Source organism: Nannospalax galili, unplaced genomic scaffold (assembly GCF_000622305.1).
Source record: "Nannospalax galili isolate Female #2095 unplaced genomic scaffold, S.galili_v1.0 scaffold71, whole genome shotgun sequence".
NCBI lineage: Eukaryota > Metazoa > Chordata > Mammalia > Rodentia > Spalacidae > Nannospalax > Nannospalax galili.
Window position 1 is genome coordinate 998,631 of NW_008330319.1, and position 10,147 is coordinate 1,008,777.

Sequence of the window (10,147 nt, forward strand, 5' to 3'; positions counted from 1 at the left end):
AAATTTAAAAAAAAAACAGGTGGCATGCAATGTAGTGATCAAGACCATGGTCCTGCCTAGCTTGAACTCTAGCTCACCATTTCATTAGCTCTGTGGTGCTGGCAACATCTCAGGTTCCCCATTGATAAGATGGGAATCATTGAAATAGGGTTTTAAGGATATTTGATGAATTAAAATGTATTAAGTGGTTAGCAGTGCTCCCTCTCCCCCCACTTTCCAGAGGCAGGGCCCAACTAAAATGGGAGTCCTAATGTGCATAGTACGAATAATGCTTGAAAACACTTTGGGATTGCGTCCTATGGGGTCAACATCCAAGGTCATGAATGCTTGTATAGTTTAATGATAGAGCACACTGAAGTTCATCAGCATGATGGAACCCACAGAAACTTCTCAGGGCAAATGAACCAGGTCTCCAGCAAATTATTGTAAGGAAAATACAAGAGACAGTAGGATTCTGTAGATTTAGACCTCAAAGCTACTCAAATATGGACCCTTTCTTTCCTTACTTAGACAAGCCACTAAAAATTTTAAGACAACTGGGAATATTACTGTCAATATTCTGAGGCATAAAAATGATAATTTGAATGTATTTCACAAAAGACACCCTATCTTTTGGAGATATATTTGTGAATACGAATGAAATTATCTGATACCTGTGATTTGATTTAAAAAATCAGGAAGCAGGTGCAGAGGGTCAGAAGTGGATGGCAAGTGATAGATGGTAGGTAAATATGAGTTCATTTGTCAATTCTATCTATCGTATACGTGCATGGTATTTTTCTATAATTAAAAGTGTAACACGAGCCAGAACTGCAGCAGGTCTATAATCCCAACTTCTCAGGAAGCTGATGCAGGACGATCACAAATTTTAGGCTTTCTTGGGCTACAGAGCGAGTTCAAGGCCAGCCTGAGCAAAGTAGTAAAATTCTATTTCAGAATAGAAGGGACTGAGGACATAGCTCAGTGGTGGGGCACTTGCTTAGGCAAGGCAAGGCCCTAGCTTCCATTTCTACTACCACATCCACAAGTGTAACGTGAGAGAAGTCAGCGTGCCTTTTTAAAAAATCAGTGTTGATTCTAGCAGGACTTGGGAGCCATACTGACTCTGCCAGATGGGAAGCAGTGGGCTGGGCTGAGATGCTTCAGCAATGAAGGAGAAACTACGTTATTCCTCACAAAATGAAGGGGCCCTGATCTTCCCAGGGGCCGGTGGGATGTTTCCTATTTAGCCAAATTCATTTACCAAAGAGCCAGTCCTTGAAGGGTGTTGTCCTGAAGCCGGGTTCTCTCAAGTATAGTCTGGTGCCAGATGCTTGTATATTCTAGCACATTTTCATCTGTGTTCATTGAACTGTTTGGATTTCTTCCTCCAGGGAGGGAGATATTGCTGTCTTTCTTTCTTTCTTTCTTTCTTTCTTTCTTTCTTTCTTTCTTTCTCTTTCTCTTTCTCTCTCTCTCTCTCTTTCTCTCTCTCTCTCTCTCTTTTTTTTTTTCGACAGGGTCTCACTATGTAGTCCCAGTTGGCCTGGTACTTGCTATGTACACCAGGCTGACCTTGAACTTACGGAGATCCACCTGTCTCTGCCTTCCGAGTTTTGGGATTAAAGGTGTGTGCCACCATGCCAACTACTGTAGTCAGCAAGGAAACTGACTTGCTTTCTGTCCTGTGATCAATAAGTGGTCAATAAGTTAGTAAGACTAACTCCAGTTCTCTGGTTTCTTTATTCTTCGTCCTCTTCCTTCTTCTCTTCCTCCTCCACCTCCTCCTCTCTCTCCCTCACATTTTTATGCCTCAGAATATTGACAGTAATATTCCCAGTTGTCTTAAAATTTTTAGTGGCTTGTCTAAGTAAGGAAAGAAGCAGGATCCATATTTGAGTAGCTTTGAAGTCTCTTGTATTTTCCCTACAATAATTGCTGGAGACCTGGTTCATTTGCCCTGAGAAGTTTCTGTGGGTTCCATCATGCTGATGAACTTCAGTGTGCTCTATCATTAAACTATACGAGCATTAATGACCTTGGGTGTTGACCCCATAGGATGCAATCCCAAAGTGTTTTCGAGCGTTATTCGTACTATGGACATTAGGACTCCCATTGTAGTTGGGCCCTGCCTCTGGAAAGTGGGAGAGGGAGCACTTGACCAGAGGAAAAAGCACTGCAGGAATTCCCCCAGACAGCGCTTTCTCTCTGACAGTGAGAGGGGAGGCTGAGGACTGGGTGAATGACAAAATCCCTGTTCTTTGCTCCCTGGTGATAATTAAAACTACTTATGTATGTATGTTTATTTCATGTATATGAATGTTTTGCCTGCATGTATGTAAGTGTACCACATGCATGTGATGCTCATGAAGGCCAGAAGAGGACATGGGAGTTATGGACAGTTGTTAATTGTCATGTGGGTGCTGTGAACCAAACCTGGGTCCTCTACCAGAGCAGCCAGTGCTCTTAACCACTGAGTCATCTCTCCAGCTTCCTTTTGATGACAGTTTTATAAAAAGCCAGTTTCACCTTAAATGAAAACAGAATGAGTACTTCCAGTTGAGCACCCAGGCAGAGGAGAAGGAATTCCCTGGTGCTGGATCCTTGACGATACCAGCTACGTCATCTAGCTCATGTGCTACCTACATCCACCATCTTGGGGTCTGAACACTGGCCTAAGCCATATAAAAGCTTTTATGTAAAATCACTCAAAATAAACTCAACAAACTTTATTGAGTATCTCTCTTATGTGCCAGAACTTGGGACTGGCAAAGGAGATAAATACACAATCATCCCAGCAGAGTGCAAAGTTTAGCAGAGGAAACAGACATACAAACCAAGTAATTGGGCCTTGGCCTTGAAAGAACCAGAAAGGCAATCAGATGCCAGTACCCAAGGGTGAGGAAAAAGGGAAAGAGAATGTCTTTTTTTTTTTTTTTTTCTTTCTGTTGCTATAACAAAATACCGGAGGCTGGGTAACTAATAAACATTAGAAATATATTTGGTTCATGATTCTAGAGGCTGGGCTCTAACAGCATGGTGCCAGCATCTGATGAAGGTCTTCTTTCTGCACCATGCAAGACAGAGGGCATCATGTGGCAAAACAGAGCCAGAATGATAGCTCAGGTCACTAATGCCAGTATGTATCCCCCACCCTCATGACCTCATCTAATCCTAGTAACTTTTCAAAAACTCCACCTCCAAATTCAACTAGCATGTGAGGATTAAGTTTCCAACCTTTGGGAGACTCATTCAAACTATATCAGGGAGCTACAGGAGGCAGATAATTCTGGACTTCAGTGATGAGGAAGTACCCAAGAGACTAACTGGAAGAAATTGGTAGGAATAAGGCTGATGGTAGTAACAGCAGCTAAGTTGACTTGAGTGCACCTTCCTAACATCCTATGTCATCCTTAACGTTTCTAGGAACTTGCACATACAATCCAACCCCATAATTATCCCCACACAAAAATTTCAGTAACTTTTCTCTCCTGTTTATTTTAGTAATTGCTTGTGTGTGACCTTAAAGGCCCCTCAGAGGCTCACAGAGTGGAACACACATGTCAATTACGTTCACCAGCCTTTTCCCAGTGCCCAGAGCAGTGTTCAGCACATGGAAGGAAGGCTCCTATGCTGGGAGGGAAGGCAGGGAGCAGGAAGGGGGCTTGTCTTGCCTCTCCAGCTCTGTTCTCCAAACTGATGCCTCCTCAGGCCGCTTGCCTGTTTGGCCCAGGCCAATGGGCTTCCTAGGTACCAGGCCTCCATTTAGAATCAGCAAATGAAGACTGAGTACAGATTGGAGAGACAGAGGCAAGGGTCCCAGGGTATTTGTTCCAGGGTTCTGACTCTGGACCCCACTCTAAATGACCACATTCCTCAGCAGAAAGTTACGGGTACTCTCAAGATAGTTCTCTGTACCGCAGTAACCTCGCTTTTCCCTTCTCCCTTTAAGCATGGGTAGTAAGAGCCCCAGAGTACTAGCCTGTCTTTTGAGACCCACATCTTGCCCAGACCTTGGTAAATAGTCTTTTTATTAGACCCCTCACAAATCGTTTGAATTGACTGCCATCTGTTTCCCGCTGGAACCCTCACTGATAGAGCAGTCGGGCCAGAATCTCTCTGCTGAAACTCTAGCAGATTCGCTCACATGATGGATGTCAAAACCATAAATTTTCTCATCTTAGTTTATCCTGGACTCAGAAGGCTGGACTCAACCTTCAAAGGTCACTGGAGTCCATTTCCCTGCCTCCAGCGAGGAATCCCACCCCAGCACCATCCCCGAGTGCGCCTGTCAGAGGAAGTATATCTTACTTTGAAGATCTCCAGGTAAGGCGAGACCATAACTCACTCCAGGGCCTTCAGCCTCCTTGCCTGATAAATCTCTCTCCTGTCTAACACGGCCCCTCCTGTTACAGGTGAAGCCTGTTTCCTTTGTCTGCTCTTTGGCAAGAGCTGAGAAAAGAATCCTTCATTCTTTGAAAACAGGCATTAAATCATCCTTACCTCTGCCCAGCTCTGATGTGCAGATCAATGAGAGCAGATAATTTGCACATGCTTGTCTCAAGTACTCAGCCTGGATGTTCAAGACAGCCCTGTGCTGTAACTAACACGAGAGTGAATTTGAAGGCTGGTAAGAACAGGGTGGGAAAGACGGAGCCTCTGGTTGCAACAAGAAATAGCTGACTGGGTTCCTGACAGAGATGATGGCAGATTCTTCTCTTTCCATTTGCATTTGCACTCAGCCATTTTTCCTATTCCTGTTAACCTGAATTCTGGAGGCAACTGATTTGCAGGTGTCCACCGGCCCTGACCAAGGCCTGAGGTTAATCTCGGCTTCACCTCCCTGTGTTCGGCAGCTAGGGCTGTCATAACAAAGGACCACAGACCAATGGCTAGGTAGAAACTAATTTTATTGCAGTTCAGAAAGCTGAAAGCCCTAGACCAAGGATCTCCAAGTTTGTTTTCTTCAAAGGTGGTCTCTCGCTACGGCTTTCAGAGTGGTACCTTGATTCTGGCCAGATCTGGCATGGGCTTTCTTCTGTGCACATACATCCCTGTTCTCTGTGTTCAGGTGTCCTCTTGTCTTAAAAGCACCAAACAAATTGGAGTATGACCCCATCCCCTTGTAGGCTCATTTTATTTCAATAATCTCTTTAAATATCATAGCTCCAAATACTTTCAGTGATACGGGGGGGGGAGGTGTCTTCACTATGAAAGGGGTCGGGGGAATGTAACCTACCAAATTGTCCCTTCCCTCCAGTGAGCTCTAACAACTAGACTTTCCATGGACTTAATCTGAGCCAGATATGAACCAGGAACAGCAGTAATCCCCAGCACCATAGACCACTGCTCTGAAATCAACTGTACTGAAGTACAAGTTTCCCCCCTAAATCTTGATACACAAATATCCCAATTCTATGCTTCCAACAACCTGGCTGGATCTTTGTTCTCTAATTTCATATATTTTGATCTTTTCCTTCATCCCTAGATTACTGAACTTGTTCACAGAAGGATTTTGAGTAATTTCCACAAAAATAACAGTTAACAGGCTGGGCCCCACTTGTTCCTACAACACTCAGATAACCAGGCTGAAACCCAAACATCAGCACCATGACAAGCTCTTCACTGATGTCATCAGTCATCTCCTTCAGTCATTTCACCCTCCCAGTAACCCATAAAGGTTAATCCTACTTGTCAGGCTAGTTGTAGCTCACAGGATTCACAGCTGGGCAAGGATGATGATACCATTTCTCTTCCAGTAGCATGCATAGCACCTTCCAGCACTACAAAAGCTAGCCAGTAGAGATGAGGCTTTGAGGTCAATGCCAGCTTGTTTCTCTTTGTTAGTTTCACAAGTCATGTATGTAGTGTCTTCAGCAATAAGGTCTTACTATCAAGTTCTGGCGGGTAACTAAGAGCAGGGCAATAGCCAGTATTATTTGATGATCTATGGGACCCCTGGTCAACAGCTTCAAAAGAGGGAGTCCATTTCTGACATTGGGCTTTTACTTTGCTAGTGTCTGGTAGGGACAATATCCCCATTATAGGATAACTCCTTTTAATCTCTTTATGGTGTAAATGTATATACTCTAAGAAGTTTCTATAGGGGTAGGTTCCCATATGGCTTTTTCTAAAGGCCTTTAGTATTAGTTATGTCTCCCCAAACCCCCTCCTCTGCCCTGCATTCTCATTCTCCACCCTATTTAACCCTTCCTACTCCATTATTCCCCTTTGCCCCTTTACATCACTGTATTCTGTCTCCCCTCCTATAAAGCCCTCACCCATAGCCATTTATTAGTTTACTGACCTCTATGGAGTTTTCCAATTGAAATCCACACATCTAAGGATTCAAAACTAGCATCCACTTATGAGAGAGAACATGAAAAATTTGTATCGCTGGGTCTGGGTTACCTCACTGAGAATGTTTGTTTCCAGTTCTACCCATATACCTGTAAATTTCATAATTATACTTTTCTTAGCAGATAAGTAATATTCCATTGTGCCAATGTACCATACCTTCATTATCCATTCATCAGTTGATGGGCAGCTTGGTTGTTTCCATTTCCTGACTATTGTGAATAGAGCAGCAATGAACATGGATGAGCAGGTATGTCTGTGGTAGGATATAGAGTCCTTTGGGTATATGTACAAGTGTGGTGTGGCTGGATTGTGTGAGAGGTTTATTTTTAACTTTCTGAGGAAACGCCACACTGATTTCCATAGTGGCTGCACCAGTTCACACACCCACCAGCAATGGATCAAGTTTCCCTTTCTGCACATCCTCACCAGCATTTGCTGCTGTTTGTGTTTTGGATCATAGCCATTCTGACTGAGGTAAGATGAAATCTCAAAGTGGCTTTTAATTTGCATGGGCCTTGTGGTGCATGCCTTTAATGCCAGTACTCAAGAGGCAGAGCTAGGTGGATGTCTGTGAGATTGAGGCCAGCCTAGTCTACATGGTGAGTTCAAGGCCTCCTGGGACTATGGGGAAACCCTATCTCAAAAAGACCAAAAAGATATTTTTTTCCTTGGCCATTTTCATTTACTTCAGAATTCTTTGTTCAGTTCCTTGCCCTTATTACTAATTGAGCTGGTTTTTTAATGTTTAGATTTTTGAGTTCTTTGTATATTTTAGATACAAACCCTCTGTCACAGGTATACATGGTAAAGATTTTTTTGCCTATTATGATGGTGTCCTTTGAACTACAGAAGCTTTTTAGTTTCATGAGGTCCCATTTGTCAGTTGCTTGTCTTGATTTTTAACAATCAAACTGGCAAACATAAAAAAGTTTGAGAGTGGGGCTAGAGAGATGCCTCAGCAGTTAAGGTGCATACTGATCTTGCAGAGGACCAGAGTTGAGTTCCCAGCACCTATGTCAAGCAACTACCATCACCAACTCCAACTCCAGGGGATCAGATGTCCCCTCTATGGCCTCTGTGGGTATTGCACTCATGTGCATATACCCATTCACACACATATACACATAATTTTTTAATAACGTATTTTAAAGAAATTTCATAGCAGCAAGAGATTGATAAAGAAATTGGAATTGTGATACATTTTCCAATAATGTAAATTGGCCAATTCAGTCCTAAAGCAATTAGATAATGTCTATAATGTCTATAATACATATGTCTTAATTTGATAATACTAAGCAAGTAATTTTACTTCTCAATATTAACCTTAGAAATAATGGAACATAAGCAAAAATAATTATGTTGAAGATGGTTTTTTAAATAGAAAACTAGAAGCTGCCTAGATGTCCCTAAAGGAACAAGTATCTCGATAAATTGTGGATAACTTGAAAAAAAAAAAAGGTAGATCTTACTAGTTCCATTCAGTAAGTGGAGAAGTTATATAAGACACAGAAAGATTAAAGTTACCCTGTTAGTAAGTGTGAGCCATGAAGACTCACCTCTGAGCCCAAAAAGCTGAATTAAATATATTTAGGCAAAGAGAAATATCACTAACAAATATTATTAAATGTCAACACCCCCAATGTGAGCACTTTTGTAAGGCATGTAGGCACCTCACAATCCTCAAGTGCTTTCAGAATAATCAAGAAAAGCTTTGAATAATTTAATAGCACTTAAGTAAGCTAAACTTTTCACCACTGACTATCCTGAATACCAGTCACAGGAAGTACAGGGCATGTGGTGGGGCTATGAGGGAACTGTGACTGCTCAGAACACAGGCATGTCTGTGACATGGGGTATGGAAAATCTTAATTTGTCAGAACCTTCCTATTCATTAATTCAAGACAAATCCTCAGCCAATGCCCAGAGAGCCAGAAATCAGACACCAGCACAGCAATAAGTCAGACAGAGAGACCTGAGCTCCTGCAGCGTGTGCAGGGCTCACATGTAGGCCTTGCCCCAAGGAGCACTTTGCTGCATCTGTCTCTGAGTGATCAGTGATCTGCTCCGGGTTCCCGACTTGGCCCCCAGCAGTGCATACCTCCAGAAATGCCAGGCCATCTTAGCCCTCAGACTTCCTAAGGCCAAGGGGATTCTATCCCACCCCAGATCTGTGTACCCCTCCAGCCTTGGCAAGGTGAGTCACTCTCTGAAATCTCAGCTCTCAGCCCAGCCCGGATTTCCAGAATCCTTCCCTGTCCCATATTTCTGGTCCTAAATTCTGTCCCTGAGACCCACCTTCTGAGCTCTGTGACCACAGACCTGCAAAATCCCACCCTAACCTACCAGCAAACTGGTTTACCTAGAAGCCCCCACCCCATCATGCTGATTCAGGACCCCATGCAGTCAATCCTGGAATTGCAACTCAAAAGTTGCACCTATTTCTAGCTGAACTGAGACCACTTCTTTCACCCCAATTGTACATCAACGTAAAAGTGAGTCCAAACAGAACACCAAGCACTACTCAGCTGTGCCATAACCTGACAAGCTGGGGAAAGAACAAGTAAGATACAAACATTCAAGGACAATATTGCTTACCAATACCAAGAAACACCACCCAAGTCCAGGTGCCCAAGTCTCAGAGAAAAAATACAGACAACATGAATAACCAAGACAACATGACTACTACAGAAATTAACAACCCCATCGTAATGCTTTCTAAGAATGACAACCAGGTGGATGCACAAGACAGTGATTTCAAGATAGCAATCGTAAATATGCTCAAAGAACTCAAAGAGGATGTGAACAAAAAAAAAAAAAAAACTGAATGAAGACCGTGAAAACACAAATGCTTGAATGAAATAACTAAAACAATTCAAAACATGAAACTAGAATCCAATAAAGAGATATAATCTCTGAAGAAAAGATAAACTGAAATAAAACTTGAAATAAAGAACTTAGGAATTCAAACAAAAAGCTAGAGGAAAGGGGCAAAAAGGAAGTAGAAGAAATGGAGTAGAGAATGTAAGCTCTTTGATGACAAGCTTGGGGAAACAGATTGTGTGATCAAAGAAAATGTCAAATCTAAACTAATCCATGAATGAAGTATGCAAGACCTCAGGGGCACTGTAGAAAGACCAAGCCTGTGAATCATAGGCCTAGAAAAAGGAGATAAAAGCCATGTCAAAGGCACAGAAAATACTATTAATCACAGAAGAAAATTTTCCAAATCTAGAAAAAGAGATACATATCAAGGCACAACAGGCATACAGAACACCAAATAGGACAAGAAAAGAAACTACATACTTCATATAATCAAAACACTAAACGTACAGAACAAAGAAAAGCTATCAAAAGTTGTGAGAAAGAAAAGATCAAGTCACATATAAAGGCAGCCCTATCGGAATAACAGCTGATTTTTTCAAAGATGAATATAAAAACCAGAAGGACACGGACCAATGTCATACAAGTCGTAAAAGAACACAGATTTGAGCCCAGATTACTATACCCAGCAAAAATATCAATTGTAATTGAAGGAGAAAGAAAAATTCCCATGCTAAAAACAGATTTAAGGAATTTATGTCCACAAAACCACCTCTACGGAGAATACTTGATGGAATACTTTGACCAAAAGAGAAGATTAAACACTCTCAAGAAGGCACAAAGAATAAATTATCCCAGAACAGACAACTAAAACAGGTCTAAGAAAACAGCAGTACACCACCAACATAGCAGGAATTAATAAACATTGGTCAAGATTAACCCTCAATAATAATGGTCTTAACTCGCCAATAAAAAAAAAAAAAAAAAA